This window comes from Saccopteryx leptura, chromosome 11 (genome assembly GCF_036850995.1).
Source record: "Saccopteryx leptura isolate mSacLep1 chromosome 11, mSacLep1_pri_phased_curated, whole genome shotgun sequence".
Lineage (NCBI taxonomy): Eukaryota > Metazoa > Chordata > Mammalia > Chiroptera > Emballonuridae > Saccopteryx > Saccopteryx leptura.
Window position 1 is genome coordinate 64673821 of NC_089513.1, and position 20028 is coordinate 64693848.

The window sequence follows — 20028 nt, forward strand, 5'->3', positions numbered from 1 at the left end:
AGCTGAACACCTATGTGGCAGCCCCACTTGATGTCACCCAGAGCTCTTCCAGGGCCAGAACTACAACGGCTCCACAGTGGATTTGGGAAGCCTGGGAGTTGTTCTGTATTTCATGGTCCCTGGATCCCTGCCTCCCTGACTATCCAGGGAGAGGACTGCTAGGAGCTATGGGAACGGATGCTAAGCGAACACTACCATGCTCTTTTTTCCTTATCATTTGAATGTGGAAACCTTGAATTCAATGGCCCTTGATCCCAGCAACAAGAAACGTTAGAGGAAATAAAGAGGGACCTGAGGATAAACATGGGCCCGGGGGACAAACTCAGACCTTACAGTGAGCCATCCTGTGATGAAAAGGACCCTCAGGTGACAGAGATGATAATATCTATGGACTTTGAGTAGGAATACATCCAGGACTCATTAACTTGCAGGAGGTGTGAGAGTGTGATGGTCATATACCTGATCCTGAGTTCCAAGAAACCCAAGATAGAGGGCCACACCATCATAGTAAGGGCTTCTCCTCCCATGACCCAAACAGCTGCAGTTCTTCGCCAACCATCAAGTTTCAGTCAGAAGTCTGCACCCCCACTGAAACAGCTGTAGTGAGCCTCCTCTTTCCATCTGCATATGCAAGGCCGAAAATCAGTGGCCTGGGGACCAGCAGTCAGGGAAGAAGCCAAGGAGCTTACCAGTCCCCCACACAACACGGAGTCAAGGACCACCATCCCCAGCCTAGACTCCTAGCATAACTTTGGAGCCTCCCCTTCCCCCACAATAGCAAGAGCAGTAGCAGTAGTGGAGCCCCAAAGGGAATCAACTGTCCTCAGGGCTGTGTCCACAATGGAAACACGCTCTGTGCTAGGCAGCCTAATGGTGTGACCCGAGTCCTTCCTTCTGGCCGCAGCCAGGACCAGTTTTGGGTGACAGGGAAGTTCTCGAACTTATACCCTAAGACACCTCTACTTTAGGTCACCCAGCAAGAACCAGCATGAGGAGTGGAAAATGAATGGGGGAGGGAGGTGCGAGGTTGGGCGGGGAGCAAGGGGGCAGCCTGGAGGCATTGTAAGGTGGCCCCTGCAGAACTGGCTGAGTACATGGTCTGTCCAGTGAGGAAAAGAAGAGAATCAAGAACAAATTCTAGTGTTTGTACAGCAGTACTTTTTACTGGGGCAAAGAAGATAGAGAAGAAACAGGATTGGAGGGAGAAAGCCAGGAGTCCACTTTGAGACCTAGTAAGTCTAACACAGTGGTCCCCAACCTTTTTTGGGCCACGGACCGGTTTAATGTCAGAAAATATTTTCAGGGACCCGCCTTTACGGTGGGATGGATAAATGTATCACGTGACCGAGACAAGCGTCAAGAGTGAGTCTTAGACGGATGTAACAGAGGGAATCTGGTCATTTTTTAAAAATAAAACATCGTTCAGACTTAAATATAAATAAAATGGAAATTATGTAAGTTATTTATTCTTTCTCTGCGGACCGGTACCAAATGGCCCACGGACCGGTACCAGTCCGTGGTCTGGGGGTTGGGTACCACTGGTCTAACAGACTTCTTTAGAAAGCACCAGCATACTTCTCCGCGGTGCCAAAATTCCTTCAAAACATTATTTTTAAGCAATATAGTATTTATTGTATAGTACATCCTGATTGTTTTTACAGTTTTCTTATTGATAGTTAATTTATGTTGCTTCCAGTTTTTGGTAATATACATAACACAGCAGTGAACATTTTGTACATAAATCTTTGTCGGCATTTCTGGTGATTTTCGTCCTGTAAATTCCCAGAAGTAGAATGGCTAGATAAAAGGGTATAAACATCTTACATCTTTTTCATGTGCCAAAGGAAGCCCCAGAAAAATGGTAACTAGGAGTGCTGGTCCCATTTTCTTCTCACTACACTGACTAATGCAAGTTTTTGGAATCCATCATCAGATTTGGAAAATAAAGTATTAGTCTAGAATCAGGGGTCCCCAAAATTTTTACACAGGGAGCCAGTTCACTGTCCCTCAGACCGTTGGAGGGCCGCCACATACAGTGCTCCTCTCACTGACCACCAGTGAAAGAGGTGCCCCTTCTGGAAGTGTGGCGGGGGCCAGATAAATGGCCTCGGGGCCGCATGCGGCCCGCGGGCGGGCCGTAGTTTGGGGACGCCTGGTAGTTGCAGTGCCCAGGGAGGTCTGATCAATGGTCAATAGAGGAAGAGGATCCTCTCCAGGGGTTTAGATGTAGCTTCACTGAACTGTAAATGTTTCCTTCCTGCAACATTGTCTCGGGATGAATGTAGAACTGTGCTTATGTCACCTTCCTGCTGGGGTTGGGAGCCTCCTCCTGAGGCCCTCCCGTTCCCATTAGATGCTTTGCTATTATTCTCCCATTTCCCTCCTCTTGCCTTTGCTGGCCAGAGGGCCTCAGAGTTAGTAGTGGATTTCCACCAGTAATTTGCCAGCAAGTCTAATAATAAGCACTCACTGGCCCGTGATTTTCAGCTGGTTCCTGAATTATGAACTACTTCATGCAATGTATCTGATGGACAATCTCTCATAAAACATGAACTTGGGGTAAGGAATGGTTAGACTGTGGGAGGGAAACATTAAGGGGGGTGTGGCAGAGATGTCTTGTTGGCTCCCAGTGGCCTTGTCCACTTCTCAGAGCAACTAAATACCTGAGTTTTAACGCGGCACGAGACTACAGAACTTCCCCACCTCCTGAAGCTAGGTTGGTTGTGTGAGCTCTCCCTCCAGGTTGGGAAGGAAAGCAGTTTGTGTGACTTCTAGAATATTGCCTAGGAGGGAGCCGCAGGCCTTTTCCACATCTCCCTCTGTCCTGCTTCTAGGAATGGAAGCTCTGAAGCTACGCCCTGGCTCATGTCCATCCAGGACGAGGGCAGTTCCACTGGAGACAGAGCACTGAGCAAGAGCAGCTTCCTGGAGCAGCTCCGATAGACCAGCCTGGATGTCTGCCTCCAGACCCAAACGTGAGAGAGATGCAGACTTCTCTGTGCCTGCCACTCTCACAGGGGGGCCTCTGTTACAGCAGCTAAACTCTGCCCTATCCAGGATGGCAGTCTTCAAGGGGACTTCTCTGCATGACCCTCTTGGGTCAGGCTGCTCTAAGAACCATAGCTGTCTGGACTGTTCAGTCCCCCGTTCCATTTGGTGACAGCCAAGCTCAGCTGCAGCCTACTCCCCTCTCCAGGTGCTTCTCTGGAAGTTTAATGTGTGAAGATTGATGCTCCCAGCTAAGTTAATCTGGAACTAACATCTACCGGGGACGTCATCTTGGTCTTCCTCCCACACTTCTGCAGCCCTCACTCGTTCCTAAACAGGTAGCTTCTTTTGAAACATGCTGTGCTGTTTCTTTCCCTGATAATATCAACAGATTCTGATTAAATAACTCAGGGAACAGGCCATCTCCTGGGTGCTATAACTTGATTACTGCTGGAAAGGTGACTTTGGAACTGACAAGTTTCCCACTAAACCAATAACTTTAAAAGCTTAAGTTGGAAAGCCAGCCAATTCCATTTACTGTATGAAGGCATAAAGTGGGACTTGGTCAAGTATTGTCTCCTCACTAGGAGGAGACAGATATTTAGGACTCCCCAGGTGTCAGGTATTGTCTATATAATTTTTATATGTCCTTCACCCTTATAGAAACTGCCACTTTATGGTGGGAAAAGAAAACCTGTAATATATATTTAGTGAGAGGAAGGAAGACAGAGACAGACTCCCACATGTGCCCCAACTGGAATCCACCTAGCAAGCCCACTAGGGGGCGATGCTCTACACATCTGGGGCTTTGTTCCGTTGCTCAGCAACTAAGCTTTTCTTAGTGCCAGAGGCAGTGGCTCCATGGAGCAATCCCAAGTGCCTGGTGCTTTCCTTGAACCAATTGAACCATGACTGTGGGAGAGGAAGAGAGAGAAAGAAGGGGGAGGGGTGGAGAAGCAGATGGGAGCTTCTCCTATGTGCCCTGACCAGGAATGGAACCCCAGACATCCAATGCCAGGCAGACGCTCTACCACTGAGCCAAACGGCCAGGGCCTGCAGGTTACTTTTATGTTTGGGTTTGAACATAAATGGGTTTGAACATGCTTGGATAATATAAAACTGATTTTTGTGACTTAGATAATATTAACTATGCATTCAGAGTTAGTGAACAGATATGAGTGAGAATTCTGTGACATTAAAAGGGTAGAAAAAGGATCTTGGTCCTCTTTCAAATTTTAGGTGCGGGTACAGCAACAGAGTCAACTAGAACGACAAAGTGGTAGACTGTTTGTGAAACTGGACTGGAGAGAACTCACAAAGAACCTTAGGTTTGAATAAACTTCCAAGGGGAGTGGAGTATTAAAACAGGGAAGATGGAAGGCATGTGAGACAGGCATGTGGGTGACCATTCACTGGAGCAGGGAGTAGTAGATCCTAGTTTCTTGGAGGCTTTTATTGAGAAAATAAGGACTGGTCGATAAGGTAGCTCCCGGTTATGGATGGTCTAGAAAGTCATTCTTTTCTTTGCCTTCCACATGTGCTACTTCCTGGTGCAAAAAGAAAAAGAGAAAAGAAAGAGGGAGGGAAAATTGGGAAGAAGGAAGGGAAGGAAGGAAGGAAGGAAGGAAGGAAGGAAGGAAGGAAGGAAGGAAGGAAGGAAGGAAAAGGAAAGGGAAGGGAAGGAGGGAGGGAAGAGGAGAGGGGAGGGGGAGGGAGGGGAAGGGAGGGGAAGGGAGGTGAGGGAGGAAGGGAGGGAAAGAATGGAGGGAGGAAAGAGGACACCCCAGGTTCTCATTGGCCTTCCTCCATGGGGGTCTGGCAAGAATTGCAGCAGAATGTGCTTCAAGAGACCATCACTGCAGTTCTTGGGGGGCCTCTGGGTGACTGCCAGCTCAGGGCACGGTCTCCTTGTCTTACCCAGACCAAGCACATCACCCCCACTTAGGGGAGCTGCCTTCTTCATCAGAGTCAGTCTGTCTCTGTCTCTCCGTCTCTCAGCAGCTCTCCTGTGTGCCACTGTGGAGGGCACACACAGGTGAAGTACTGGTTGGAGTGGGTGGTGTGGCGGGTTCCGAGGGAGGACAGCATGGCTGGGCTGGTGCCCTCTCAACTTGCTGGTGGCTCCAGGTGGGTGGGGCAGTGCAGAGTTAGGCAGAAAGACGGTAGTTAATGCTAATGAACTGTATACTTCAGATGGTTAAAATGAAAAATTTGTATCTATTTTCCACAATTAAAAAAAAGACTTTGGCCTGACCTGTGGTGGCGCAGTGGATAAAGCGTCAACCTGGAAATGCTGAGGTCGCCGGTTCGAAACTCTGGGCTTGCCTGGTCAAGGCACATATGGGAGTTGATGCTTCCAGCTCCTCCCCCCCCCTTCTCTCTCCATCTCCTCTCTAAAATGAATAAAAAAAAAGAAAAGAAAAAAAAAGACTTTGGTAGCATATGATTTTATATATATATATATATATATATATATATATATATATATATATATAATCTTATAGCTTAGAATGTAAAATTATTAAGCCAAACAAAGGAATGAGTTACCCATACATGCTAAAACATGGATGAACTTGAAAAACATGATAAGTGTAAACAGCCAGATATAAAGGCCCCATACTGTATGATTCCATTTACATGGAATATTCAGAACAGGCAAATCCATAGACTCAGCACACTGGCGAAAGTTTCACAGGCACTGGGCTTCTTTCTGCGGTAAAGAAAATATTCTGAAATTAGTGATGATGGTGGCACAACCTGTGAATAGACTGAACTGTACATTTTTAAAATGGTGCTTTTTATGGCATGTAAATTAGATTTCACTTTTTTTAAATTGTGTAATAAATACATTTTTTTAAAAAGAACACAGAAAGCATGTATTTCCCTGGGTATTTGGTTCCCACTCTATTAGCCTCTGTAGATAGACATAAACAAAGACTGCCCACATGAGAACAAACACTGTGTATTCGGAGCTTGTTATGTAGCAAGGGGGTCAGCCACCAGCACTGGCGTTGGGCAGAGACTCAAAGGCAAGGAGAGGAGCGGGAAAGCTTTGTGGTTAAAATGAAAGGAAAGAATCTCCTGCCCCTTGGCTGAGATGGGGGGAGCCACAGGCCGGCCGACTGAAAGCAGCAGTCTTAGCTGGTTGTTTGGAGGGAACATATTAGGCTTTCCCCTGTTTAGATTCAAGTCAAAAGGGGGGGGGAGGGATTGTGGGTCAAGACCTTCCTGGTTGGAAGGAGTGGTCCCCTCGCTCCCAGATGGATTTAAATTTTTCCAGCGACCAAAACCCCTCCATTGTCATTTGCAGTCAGTAGACTATTCTTTACGGAAACCTTCTTCAATGCTTTTATAAAAACAGTTACAGTTAAATGCAATCAATGGTAGTAATTACAATAAAGAGTAAAAACAAAGGTCATTTTTATTACTCTAACCCTTAAGAGTTCTTACTCGGCTATTCTTCAACCTGTAATGAACCTAAACTTTATTTAAAAAAATTCTCGCCCTGGCCGGTTGGCTCAGCGGTAGAGCATCAGCCTAGCGTGCGGAGGACCCGGGTTCGATTCCCGGCCAGGGCACACAGGAGAAGCGCCCATTTGCTTCTCCACCCCTCTGCCGCACTTTCCTCTCTGTCTCTCTCTTCCCCTCCGGCAGCTAAGGCTCCATTGGAGCAAAGATGGCCCGGGCGCTGGGAATGGCTCCTTGGCCTCTGCCTCAGGCGCTAGAGTGGCTCTGGTCGCAACATGGCGACGCCCCGAGGGGCAGAGCATTGCCCCCTGGTGGGCAGAGCATCGCCCCATGGTGGGCGTGCCGGGTGGATCCCGGTCGGGCGCATGCAGGAGTCTGTCTGACTGTCTCTCCCTGTTTCCAGCTTCAGAAAAATGAAAAAAACAAAAAACAACAAAAAAAAATTCTCAAGTTGTGTTTTCCCACCTCCACCACTGTCTTGCCATGTGGCCCACCTTCTGGGAGCAGCTGCCCTGTGACACCCAGCGACAGGGGCAAACCTCAGCGGGAAAGGTCGGGATGCAAGCAGGCTAAGGTCCCTGCAGCCGCAGCGGTCGCCACTGGTCGTGTTTCTGGGGTTATGGCGGGCGTCGTCTGCATCCACCTTCTAGTGAAGAGGCCGCTCCCTGTCGACGGATTGGTTCTTACAATTCCCTGGAAGCACCCTCTACAGCAGGGGTCCCCAAACTTTTTACACAGGGGGCCAGTTCACTGTCCCTCAGACCATTGAAGGGCCAGACTATAAAAAAAACTATGAACAAATCCCTATGCACACTGCACATATCTTATTTTAAAGTAAAAAAACAAAACGGGAACAAATACAATATTTAAAATAAAGAATAAGTAAATTTAAATCAATAAACTGACCAGTATTTCAATGGGAACTATGCTCCTTTCACTGACCACCAATGAAAGAGGTGCCCCTTCCGGAAGTGTGGCAGGGCCAGATAAATGGCCTCAGGGGGCTGCATGCGGCCCGCAGGCCGTAGTTTGGGGACCCCTGCTCTACAGCAGTGCTGGTCAACCTGGTTCCCACCGCCCACCAGTGGGCATTCTAGCTTTCATGGTGGGCAGTAGTGAAGCAACCAAAGTATAAATAAAAAGATAGATTTAACCATAGTAAGTTGTTTTATAAAGATGTATTCTGCCAAACTTAGTGAAAATCCGACATAAAGTACTTGGTAATTATTATTATATGCTTTAACTTGCTGTAACTCTGCTTTATAAATTTTATAAAGTAAAGTTACTTCCCTACTTTATAAATCACCATTACTGTGGAACTGGTGGGCAGTTAGAAAATTTTACTACTAACAGATACAAAAGTGGGCGGTAGGTATAAAAAGATTGACTACCGCCCTGGCTGGTTGGCTCAGCGGTAGAGCGTCGGCCTGGTGCATACGGGGGACCCAGGTTCGATTCCCAGCCAGGGCACATAGGAGAAGCGCCCATTTGCTTCTCCACCACCCCCTCCTTCCTCTCTGTCTCTCTCTTCCCCTCCCGCAGCCAAGTCTCCATTGGAGCAAAGATGGCCCGGGCGCTGGGGATGGCTCCTTGGCCTCTGCCCCAGGCGCTAGAGTGGCTCTGGTCGTGGCAGAGCGACGCCCCGGAGGGGCAGAGCATCACCCCCTGGTGGGCAGAGCGTCGCCCCATGGTGGGCGTGCCGGGTGGATCCCGGTCGGTCGCATGCGGGAGTCTGACTGTCTCTCCCCGTTTCCAGCTTCAGAAAAATACAAAAAAAAAAAAAAAAAAGATTGACTACCCCTGCTCTACAGCCTACCGCCACGCGGGCTGCAGAAGGGCGCTCCGCCACCTACACGTCTGTGGATTAGAGTGCGGTGGTCCCCGGGAGGGCACTCCCCTGCAGGAACTGGTAGACACCCAAGCCCGTGAGGGAGGCCTCCTCCTGACAGTTTGCCACTGCGGAACCGGCCTCACTACCACCCCTGAACTCAGCCTGAGCGCAAAGCCAGACCACCTCCGGGCGGTTTTCCAGAGAGCCCGGGAATAGAAGACAGCCACCACAAGGCAGCAAACGAGGGTCAACCCGAGGCCGGAGGGCCTCTCCGGGAAGAAGACGAAAGCCCCGGGTGCCTTGCGCCGGGTCTCTGGGAATGGAGGACGTGCTGATGTCCTGGCACGGGGTAGCCCTGCGTGCCACCTGGAACTCACACCTGACTCCGCAGTCAGACCCACCCTGCAACACCGGTGGCAGTGGCGGAGGCGGCGGAGGCAGGCTCACATCGGACACCAGAGATGGTAGAGGAACTAACTGCACCCAGTAAAGCGTGGGGAAGGTCCCCTTTATTGGAGACTCGCAGAGACAGAGGAGCGATAAACAAAGGAAAACTGTGTTTTGTAGTGGAGGGCAAGGGATTAGGAAAACCACCTGTAGGTGAAACAGCTGTGTTAGGCTTGCTCGCTTGCGCTTTGCATGATTAGTGCGTGAGCACATGGCAGAGTCACGTGTGTATGGCCTATGTAAGACCATGGGTACTGACACTCAGGGAGATTGCAGATGGCTGACTGCCTGCCACTGTGAGAGGCCCTTTTTGCTACTTGTTTGCCTGAGATCTGTTTTCTCTGCCTGTTTGCTCCACTGCCATTTAGGAGACTTTATTAAACCGGAATGGCCCAAAGCTTTTTGCTCCACAGTTTCTCTACTGTCTGGGAAATTCCAATGTAGACCTGCCTGGCCTCTGCACTGGCATTACACCGCCCCTCACAGTGGCCACTGAGAGAGTCCGGTAATCCCCAGGTGGTCACAACAGAGTGATCTGGGAGAATCACCAGGAGGGAAAGCACCTATGACTTTTCATAGAGACTCACACATGGCTTTCTGCCATGTGCTCACACACTAATAGTGCAAAGTGCTAGCAGGAGGGAAACCAGTGAGCAAGCCTAACACAGCTGTTTCCCCCACATATTTGAATTACTTAATTCAATTAAGTTTGGCATTCAGATAAAGATTGGTTGACACAGATGTTTGGGGAGTATTGTCAATGTACTGGAGATTCTCCTGGCAGTTGGGGTCAGAGAAGAAATAAAACAGTAATGTTGTATAACAAGGCTTAATTAACCCCATGGTATGCATTTCCTTTAAGTAAATTTTGTATATTAACATATCCCTTGTGAGCAGCAGAAGCCAAAGCTGCCTTAGTTATTTTTTTTCTTTTCCCCTTTCTTTTTAATTTGACTCTGGGAAAGGAGAATTCTCCCTGTGTCTTTTAGACCACAGGCGATGGTTTGGGAATTCATGACTGATAGGTCTAAGAATTGTAGACAAGACTCAACTCTCATGACTTCTCTGTCTTTCCTCAGATCTGCCTGTGTAGAGTAGAGACTGTCTCTGAGAGAGAATACAGAGGAAAACAGGTGGCAGCTGAATTCTTAACAATGCACCTCCGGGTGACCAGGGCCTGTCACTTTCTGCTGAACTAACAGCCCGGTTTCCAGTGGACAGAAAGGTGTCCTGACTTGACAGAGCCATTGTGGGGGAAACAGCTGTGTTAGGCTTGCTCACTGGTTTCCTGGCTGCAGGCACTTTGCATTATTAATGCATGAGCACATGGCAGCGCCACATGTGTGTCTCTATGTAAGGTTATGGGTGCTTTTCCTTGGGGGCAATTCTACCAGATCACTCTCCCATCACTGCGAGGTGTGGTTCGCTGATTCCCTCAGCTGCCACCATGAGAGGCAGTATTCCTGATCCCTTGCCTTCCACTGTAAAAAGAAGTTTTTCTTTGCTTATTTGCTCACTTGCTTCTGCGAGCCTCCAATAAAGAGGTAACGGCCCAACCCTTTCTGGCTCTAGTTCCTCTACTGTCTGCCCAAATTCAATGTGAACCTGCCTGGCCTCGGCCACTGGCAGTGCAGACACATAACTGTATGTAGGAGGCACACAGGGCTCAGAACTCTAGTCTTGTCATTCCACATCTCTGAGGATCTTGGAGGTTAGATTGGTGCTGAAATACTCTCTTTCCCAACATTTATTTACACTGAGGTGACCGAAACTCCACAAACTCCGTGAAGTCCATGCTTGCAAAGAGAGAATATTAGAGGTTGTATTTTTTTTTAACCTTGTCCTTGATGGGAAAGTAATTTACTCGTTAACAAGGTCTGTGACTGTAGTGAACTTACGTGATGGACACAGGTGGGAGAGATAAGAAAGAGGAGATGCTCAAGGTCTGGTTGGAGAGGCAGGTGGGTCAGTAGGGGAGCTCAGTCAGCCCAGGGTCACAGGGGTGGCAAGGGCTGTGCAGGATGAGGGAGCTGGAGGAAGAAAAGCACTTCTATAGGATAAGAGAAGCACTTCTATAGGATAGCGTTGGTTGGCCAGCGCAGAATCAGTTTTGCTTTTTGTTTTATTTTATTTTAAATTTTTTCTTAAAATACAATTGAACATTTTAAAAACTCCAAAAAATATATAAATAAAATGCTTTTCATCTTTGTTCCAATCTACACATTTTTCACTTTACAAATAGCCTTTGTTCGGAAAATGGAGGCAAGCTAGAAAGAGTATTGTTAATTATGTAGCATATTGAGAAGAAATGTAATAATAAAATTAGAAAAGAGTAGTGTGGGGCAGCTGTGTAAGGCTTGCTCACTGGTGTACCAGCTGCAAGCACTCTGCTTGATTAAGGCATGTATGCATAGCCTGTATAAGGCTATGGGTGCTTGCGCTCAAGAGAGATTGGGAATCACGGATGCGCAGATTCCCTGCCCGCCACTGTGAGTGGCCATTTTGCTGTTTGTTTGCCTGAGAAGTGGTTTCCCTGCTTGTGTGCTTGTCCGCCTTTGTGAGACCTGATTAAATGGAATGGCCCAACCCTTTCCCGTTCTGCAGTTTTTCTATCATCTGCCTGAATCCATTGTGAACCTGCCTGGCCTCAGCCACCAGCTTTACAAGTAGCTACATAAAAAAACAAGCGGTTGAACCCATCAAAAGGCTTTTACTACTTTGTGAGCAAGAAGACAGGATGAAGCTATGGGAGAGACCATGATAATTAAAGCTGTGAGGTCCCAGAGGAAAAGGGAGACCTTCTCCTAATGCAAGGGTCAGATCTGAACTGTCCTTCAGTCCCATGTCCCCAGGACCCCCTGGCTTGTGAAACTATACCTGTCTGTCATTGTAGCTGGTAACGATGCCTGATTTGTGTTGAGACAGGTGGCAGCATTTTGTAGGCCTCTTCAGTTATGCAGAATAGTGGTCATTGCATCAAGCTTCTCTGACACTAATGGATAATGTACCAGTAGCTTTTATTGATTGGGTTTTGCTATGTAAGAAGCACTTAGCCTATTAATTCATTTAGCCGCTCAACATTATCAAGAGGTTATTAAACCATTTCATACATGATAATTGTGAGGTTCATTATGAGGAATAATTTGCCCACAGGTGATAAGTAGCAGATTGTGGATATTGATTACTGTGAGGGACTAGTTGTGAGCTAGAGCTGGTGGCGCTTGCACAGCAGCTATGCCAAGGGACATGACACAGAAACGGGAGCGCATGCGCTGTTGTTTCCACAGTTATATAACCTGCTGTTTTATTTATAGTTTACTTCAATAGGAGAAGGAGGTGCATGCACAAATCCTTTTACAATATATAAAACTGGCCTTAAAAAATAAAGGGCACAACAACTTCTATAACCTTCTCTCTCCCTATGTCAGCTCCACATACATTCTTTTCTCTCAGCACCACCCCTCCCAAGAGGCCCCAGGACCCCGAAAAGTGGCACAGCAAGCAGGATAGGCAGGATGAGGTGAGCAGTGCTGGGGAACGCCCCATGGAGATGCAGCCCCACGTGGAGCGGGAGGAGAGATCGCCCCCAAGCTCGTTAGCACATCCGGTACCAGGGTGCCTACTAAACTGACGCTGCCAGTGGGCTGAAACATAGTCCATCCCTGGCCAAATGGGATCCGGAGAACGTCTCAGCAGCCCACAGAGAAGGGGCGGGCTGGGTGGCTTAGCTACAGCACCAGGAAAAGACTTGAAGCTGCGCCCGGACAGTGTGAAAATGCACCACCAAGGTCAGTCTTCCTTGGTGTGAGCGAGTGAGAAGCTGCAGCTGCGAGATGGAAAGGGGAGGGCCCTGAAAATTAACCTGCATTAGCTGTGGCATGATTTACTGGCGGCAGCCAAGGCCGTTTGGGACAATGCTGGGAATATGCTGGAGCAGCAATTTCTTCTTTGGCACAAGGTGGCAAAGTCCATGAAAAGCAAGAGGCAAGCCCGCTCTGGCTAATTATCTACCTCACTGGTGGTGGTGCGGGCGGGGGGTGGTGGTGGTGGAGAACAGAGATCTCATGTTGAACTGACCATTTATCCCCCCCCCCCGCAATGTCCGGCATATTCTAGCCTTGCTGGACCCAAAATACATCCTGCGGGGTGGATGTGCTGCCCAGACTAGCTGTAAACATCACCCAGAAAAAAATTCTGCTTACAGGTACGAATAGTAAAAACGGTGGACTACCAAAAGCTAAACAAAGTCACCCTGCCTCTACATGCTGCTGTCCCGGACATCACTAAGCTGATGGATCAGTTGTCGGTGAAACTGGGCCAATACCACTATATAGTTAACTAATACTTTCTTTTCTATTGACACGGATACTACTAGTCAAAAGCAGTTTGCCTTTACATGGGAAGGTCGACAACAGGCATTTCAAGCATTGCCATAAAAACAGCTGCATAGCTCCACCCTGTGTCAGGTCCTGGTGGCCCAAAACATGGCCACATGAAACCACCCTGAAATGGTACCATTGTTCCATTACATTAATAACAGGATACTAACCTTTGATTCTTTTACAAATCTCAAAATGACAGCCCAAGGTCAAGAGGCCCTGACGGGCTGGAGGGTGGGCTGTCCACAAAGACAAGGTCCAGGGATCTGGTTATTCTATCAAGTTCGTTAAGTGTTGTTTGGTTGGCCAAAACAAAGGTTATGCCTAAAACGGTAATTAACAAAATTCAAACATACCCCTGACCAAAACCTGTCAAACAGTTGCAGACCCATGTAGGCCTGCTAGGGTTCTGGCAAATCATCATACCACACTTGACCTTGCTGGCCAAACCATTGTATTGGTTAACTAAAAAGGGTAAGCTCTAGAACTGTACCCCCGAAACAAAACATGCTTCAGTGCCACCAAAGGGTGGTGGCACAAGCCCAGACATTATGGGTACTAGCCTACCATTCCTACTGACGGTTCAAGCCCTTCAATAGAAGACTGGATAAAGAAGATGTGGCACATATACACTATGGAATACTACTCAGCCATAAGAAATGATGACATCAGATCATTTACAGCAAAATGGTGGGATCTTGATAACATTATTCGGAGTGAAATAAGTAAATCAGAAAAAAACAAGAACTACATGATTCCATACGTAGGTGGAACATAAAAACGAGACTAAGAGACATGGACAAGAGTGTGGTGGTTACCAGGGGTGGGGGGAGGGAGGACGCGGGAGGGAAGGAGGGAGAGAGTTAGGGGGAGGGGGAGGGGCACAGAGAAAACTAGATAGAGGGTGACGGAGGACAATCTGACTCTGGGTGAGGGGTATGCAACATAATTTAATGACAAGATAACCTAGACATGTTTTCTTTGAATATATGTACCCTGATTTATTAATGTCATCCCATTAACATTAATAAAAATTTATTTTAAAAAATAAAAAATAAAAAAAATAAAACAGGGTTCGGCTGGGTCTTGAACAAAAACAGGGGAGTCAAAAAATACCCGTTGGCTTTTGGTCCCAAACATAAAAGGGAGCCGCTGTGCGGTGTTCCCTTGTTAAAAAAGCAGTTAACAACGACGCCCACTGCCTTGCTGACCTGGGGAAGTATCACAGGGCCCCAGCCAGTCACAGTACAGACCGTGTCTCCTGTCAAAGGCCGACTCTGTTCCTGGGCTACGCACCTCTGATGTGGGGTAGTGCAGACTCCCACCTTGACCAAGTGGGGTATGGATTTGAAACAGCGGCCCAGTTCTCATCTAGTCCCCTGATGCAGGAGCTGCACTCCTTGTTGGGACCAATACGATTTATAACAAAAAAAAAACCCACAAAAAATAGAACTAGTCCTAAATAAAGTACGCAAACGTCCATACAAAAAAAACAACAACAATGCCCTGGCCGGTTGGCTCAGTGGTAGAGCGTCGGCCTGGCATGCAGAAGTCCCGGGTTCGATTCCCTGCCAGGGCACACAGGAGAAGCGCCCATCTGCTTCTCCACCCCTCCCCCTCTCCTTCCTCTCTGTCTCTCTCTTCCCCTCCTGCAGCCAAGGCTCCATTGGAGAAAAGATGGCCCGGGCGCTGGGGATGGCTCTGTGGCCTCTGCCTCAGGCGCTGGAGTGGCTCTGGTCGCAACATAGGGATGCCCCAGATGAGCAGAGCATCGCCCCCTGGTAGGCAGAGCATCGCCCCCTGGTGGGAGTGCCGGGTGGATCCCGGTCGGGCGCATGCGGGAGTCTGTCTGACTGTCTCTCCCTGTTTCCAGCTTCAGAAAAACAAACAAACAAACAAAAAAACAACAAAAAAAGAGCCACCTCCCCCTGCAAAAACATAATACACAGATAGCACCTATAAGGGACAGCCACCAACATGGACGGCTGCTGCCTTGCTGCCTCAAACAGAGACCTTTAGGTTGAGACAGATACAGGCCAATCCAGTCAATGAGCCAAGCCACAAACAGTATGACTGATCCTAACAGAAAAAAATAACTGGACATCTTCATATCTACACAATCACCTGGACTGTGTACTGTGGCATAACACTGTGGTTGCCCTGTTGGGCTGCTCATAACTGCTTATTGGGCACTGCCCTCTGTAAAAAAATAAAAATAAATTAAAAAAAAAATATATATATATATATATATCAAAACCTGTAAAAATATGGCTTACAAAAAGGAGCCATGATTTACCTAAACATAAACCTGCATAGGCCCCTAATAGTACTATAAATGCCTTGGCATGGGTCTGAGCGACAGTGTAGACCCCAGGGCCAGCCATGATCACTATGTGGTTACATAAAAAACCAAAACATGTGGGGACTCGTACAATGGCCTTGTTATGCAATGCTGGGGACTAACTGTGCCCTGGACACAGGCCAAAAAGGCCGTCAGACAGTGCCCATGGTGTGCACAACAATACCCATAAAAAAGAAGTCTGGCTACCACCCCAGATCAAATACCTAAAAAAAAAGCCATCACAATCATGACAGGTAAATTACATAGGCCTCATGCCAAAAAAACAAGAAGTCCAATATGTCTTCACAACAGTAAATACTGCCATCAGCTTAAAATATGCCTATCTTGTAGCCAGGACTAATCAGAAACACACCATACAAGCTTTGGAGGGCCTTTCAGTGGCCTACGGCTGCCCACTAGCAGTTGCCAGTGACCAAGGGGCTCCTTTTACTGGGCAAACTACCCAGAGGTGGGCTAAAAACAATGACATACACTGACAGTTAAATGTACCATATTGCCCTCAAGCTGCCAACATAATTAAATGCTTCAACAAACTGTTAAAAAAAAACAAAAAACTAAAAACACTGGTGCCCTCAAAAAAAATGGTAAAAGCGGCAGCTTCCCATCACGGTGTGGCTGCTCCACATAAGCAGCCTTGCCAAACAGAAAAAAAGCCCTCTAAATTGGGTACTAAAAAAGACAATTCATTGCCTTAAGTTAACCCCGTCTAAATCCACAAACCTATGTACACAAATACAGGATGGAGCCTTAGTGCTAACAGCTGCATCCACGGTGACCCCAAGACAAAAAATAAAATAAAACTGGCCATAAAAACTAAAAACAAAAAGGTCTCCATAAATAGTGTTACTAAAACCTTAAAAAGCAGGCCTAAAGAAAGACAACCCTCATTCCCTGGCTTGCCAAGTGGCCGGTAAAGGTACAAACAACTTTGCCTCCTACAGCTCCCTTTTCCCTTCTGAGAGGCATGGTTACCATAAACTGTGTCCTTATACACAGTGACTCTTAATAAGGAGCCCCTTCCCCAACTACAGGTGTATAAGTCTGGAATCACCAACCAGGAGGCCGTTCAGTACCCGCCACCATTCCCTCACAGGACGAGAAGGTGGCTTGCATTCTCCCTGAGGAAAAGAACTTGGCCTATGATGGTTTCACTTTCTGCTCTGTCATATCATCCAGGTTGACTGCTGGCAACAGTTTCATGTCCTGGGCCCACACTTTTACACGAGTACATCAGGTGTCCCATTGCTAAATTTACACCAAAATGCCTTCAAAACCGACAAAAAGTCTTCCTTAACGTATCGTCCCTGCCTTCCGCCAAAACTGGACTAAGTTACACGCCTGAAACGCCTACCACACGAGTTCGGAGTAAAACACACGTCAGCAAACTATTGAAACACTTCTCCAAAACTCTCACCACAATAAACTGCCCTTGCTAAAAAAAAAAAAAAAAAAGAGAGAGACAAAAAAACTGTATATTATAACAGTTAGGGGTGACAAACATTTATATAAAACTTTTACAGGAGGCCCCCTTTTACATAAAACAACACAGTAACAGTGTGCCCAACCATACCATGGACTGCCTGCCCATAAACTTGTGTGCCAACCTGACAGTGTCTCCCACCACTAACCACTGGTGGGATCAGAAAAAGCTTCTAAATACAAAGCCTACAAATTTTCTGCCAAAACATAGGTTATGAGTCTGTGGCAGATATGGCCGGCCCTATCTGCTGACTCACTAAACTGGCCACTATAATTGGGGTCACCTGTTTATCTATAACAAAATGGTACAAACATTGCCACAAAAAAACCCTAAAATTGGGACCCTGTGTATCACCACTAACATAAAAAATAATCATAAATAAGTAAATAAATAAATAAAAAGCTGCCTAGTAGTTTTACCCTCTGACTTTCTTTATACCAGAGGATAACACTATTAATATAAAATTACAAGTTAAAACAGCCCAACAAGTAGCCCAAGCCTTACATGTCACTCACCACTCCCTGAGTCTGCTCCTTAATAAAACGACCCAAATACAAAAGGTAGTCTTATAAAACCACATGGCCTTCAACTTACTAACACACAAAATGGTACGTGTGCTCTTATACATGCAAACTACCACACATATATCCCCGACAATCAACAACGAATCCAAAAGACTTTACAAGAAAGAAATACTAAAATATCAGCTATCCAGGCCCTGTCAGAGGACCCTCTCTCCCATTGGTGAGAAAGCCTGAAAACGTCCTAAAAATGGGCCTTACTTATTTTAATAAATATAACAGGGAAACTAATAATAGTCTGTTGTTCCCTCTACTACTGTTGCAGCCTCTGGGCCCAAGGAAATGCCCTTTAAAAAAAAAGGCCAGGCGACGCCTGACCTGTGGTGGCGCAGTGGATAAAGCGTCGACCTGGAACGCTGAGGTCGCTGGTTCAAAACCGTGGGCTTGCCTGGTCAAGGCACATATGGGAGTTGATGCTTCCTGCTCCTCCCTCCCCCTTCTCTCTCTCTCTCTCCTCTCTAAAATTTAATAAAAGAAAAAAAATTTTTTTAAAAAAGGCCAGGCGAGAGTGAGGGTCCAGCTGTGAGCTAGAGCCTTCATGCTTGCTGCGCAGTAGCTGTGCCAGAAAGGACACCACCCGGAAATGGGAGCACATGCACTGCTGCTCCCACAGTTATATAACCTGCTGTCTTAGCTTGGTTTACTTCAGTGATGAGCAATCTTTTTTTTTTTTTTTGCATATTTTTCCGAAGCCAGAAACAGGGAGGCAGTCAGACAGACTCCAGCATGCGCCCGACCGGGATCCATCCGGCATGCCCACCAGAGGGCGATGCTCTGCCCATCCGGGGCATCGCTCTGTTGCAACCAGAGCCACTCTAGCGCCCTAGGAGAGGCCATGGAGCCATCCCCAGCGCCCGGGCCATCTTTGCTCCAATGGAGCCTTGGCTGCGGGAGGGGAAGAGAGAGACAGAGAGGAAGGAGAGGGGGAGGGGTGGAGAAGCAGATGGGCGCTTCTCCTGTGTGCCCTGGCCGGGAATCGAACCTAGGACTACTGCATGCCAGGCCTATGCTCCACCACTGAGCCAACTGGCCAGGGCCCAATGGGCAATCTTTTGAGCTTGGTGTGTCAAAATTCGCCAAAAAAACGAGCATAACTCGGGTGGTGTGTCACTTCGAGAAAAAAACCCCATAATTTCATGATATTTATAGTTTAAATAACAAAAATGTATAATTGTAATATATAACTATATTTAATAAACCAAAAACTAATTATTTAACTTACCTGCTTAGTGACTTCTTTGTTCATCTGTCAGTCGGTTTCTTTTGTTGGTCTTGATATTATTTAACTTGTGTGGGGTGCCCTGAACTAAGATAAGTGAGGGGGAGGGGGAATTCTTTAACTAACTTGCCTATTAGTGACTTTTTTTTTGCTGAATTTCATTGGCTAAATCTTTAATTGAAGGTTGGTATTTTGTACACTTCAAGCCCAAGCAAGCGCTACTAACTTCCATCTGTCAATCTGTTTCTTTTGTTGGTTTTGATATTATTTAATGCTGAGAATAAGATCTTACAAAAGTATGTAGAGGGAAAAATTGTGAGTAAAGCCATTGCTATATTATTCAGGGTGCTAAAAGTGTCTGGTAATCAGTTCCAGGCACTCCAAATTTCCTGTTCGTAGTGGCACTCCTCTTGATTCTCCAAGTGACACCTTTCCAGATTCTCAAGCTTTGACCTCAAGTCGACTAACACCTGAGCCCAGATGCTGTCTTGAAATTCTGCAAGTTGCGGCCTTGGCCGGTTGGCTCAGTGGTAGAGCGTCAGCCTGGCATGCAGGAGTCCTGGGTTCAACTCCCGGCCAGGGCACACAGGAGAAGTGCTCATCTGCTTCTCCACTCCTCCCTCTCTCCTTCCTCTCTGTCTCTCTTTTCCCCTCCTGCAGCCAAGGCTTCATTGGAGCAAAGTTGGCTCGGGCGCTGAGGATGGCTCTATGGCCTCTGCCTCAGGCGCTAGAATGGCTCTGGTTGCAACAGAGCGATGCCCCGGATGGGCAGAGCATCGCCCCCTGGTGGGCATGCCGGGTGGATCCCGGTCAGGCGCATGCAGGAGTCTGTCTGACTGCCTCCCCATTTCCGACTTCAGAAAAATACAAAAATAAATAAATTCTGCAAGTTGCATCGTATGTAAATTAAGGTGGCTGCCGCTATTTCTAATGGCGGTAAATGGCACCCATAGCATAGGTTCTCGCCTCTCCCAGCCTCCCCCTCACTTATCTCAGTAATGATGGTCAATTAGAAATCCACAACACCCCAGAACAGTAGATTGGATGATGGTTGCTGTGGTTATGTGGTTGCTGGTAATGGCGATCACAGGGCCCCCAGAGATGCGTCCCCCACAGCATTCCACTGCTCTCTGCTCCGCCGGCCGGAATTGAGGTCAAAGATCCCCTTACGGCCTAACCAGAAGTCCCAGAACTAGACGCTTTGTGCCGGAGTTCTGTTGTGTTGGCCTACAGACCTCTGGCACAGAGTGTCTACACTACAGCAAATGTTTTA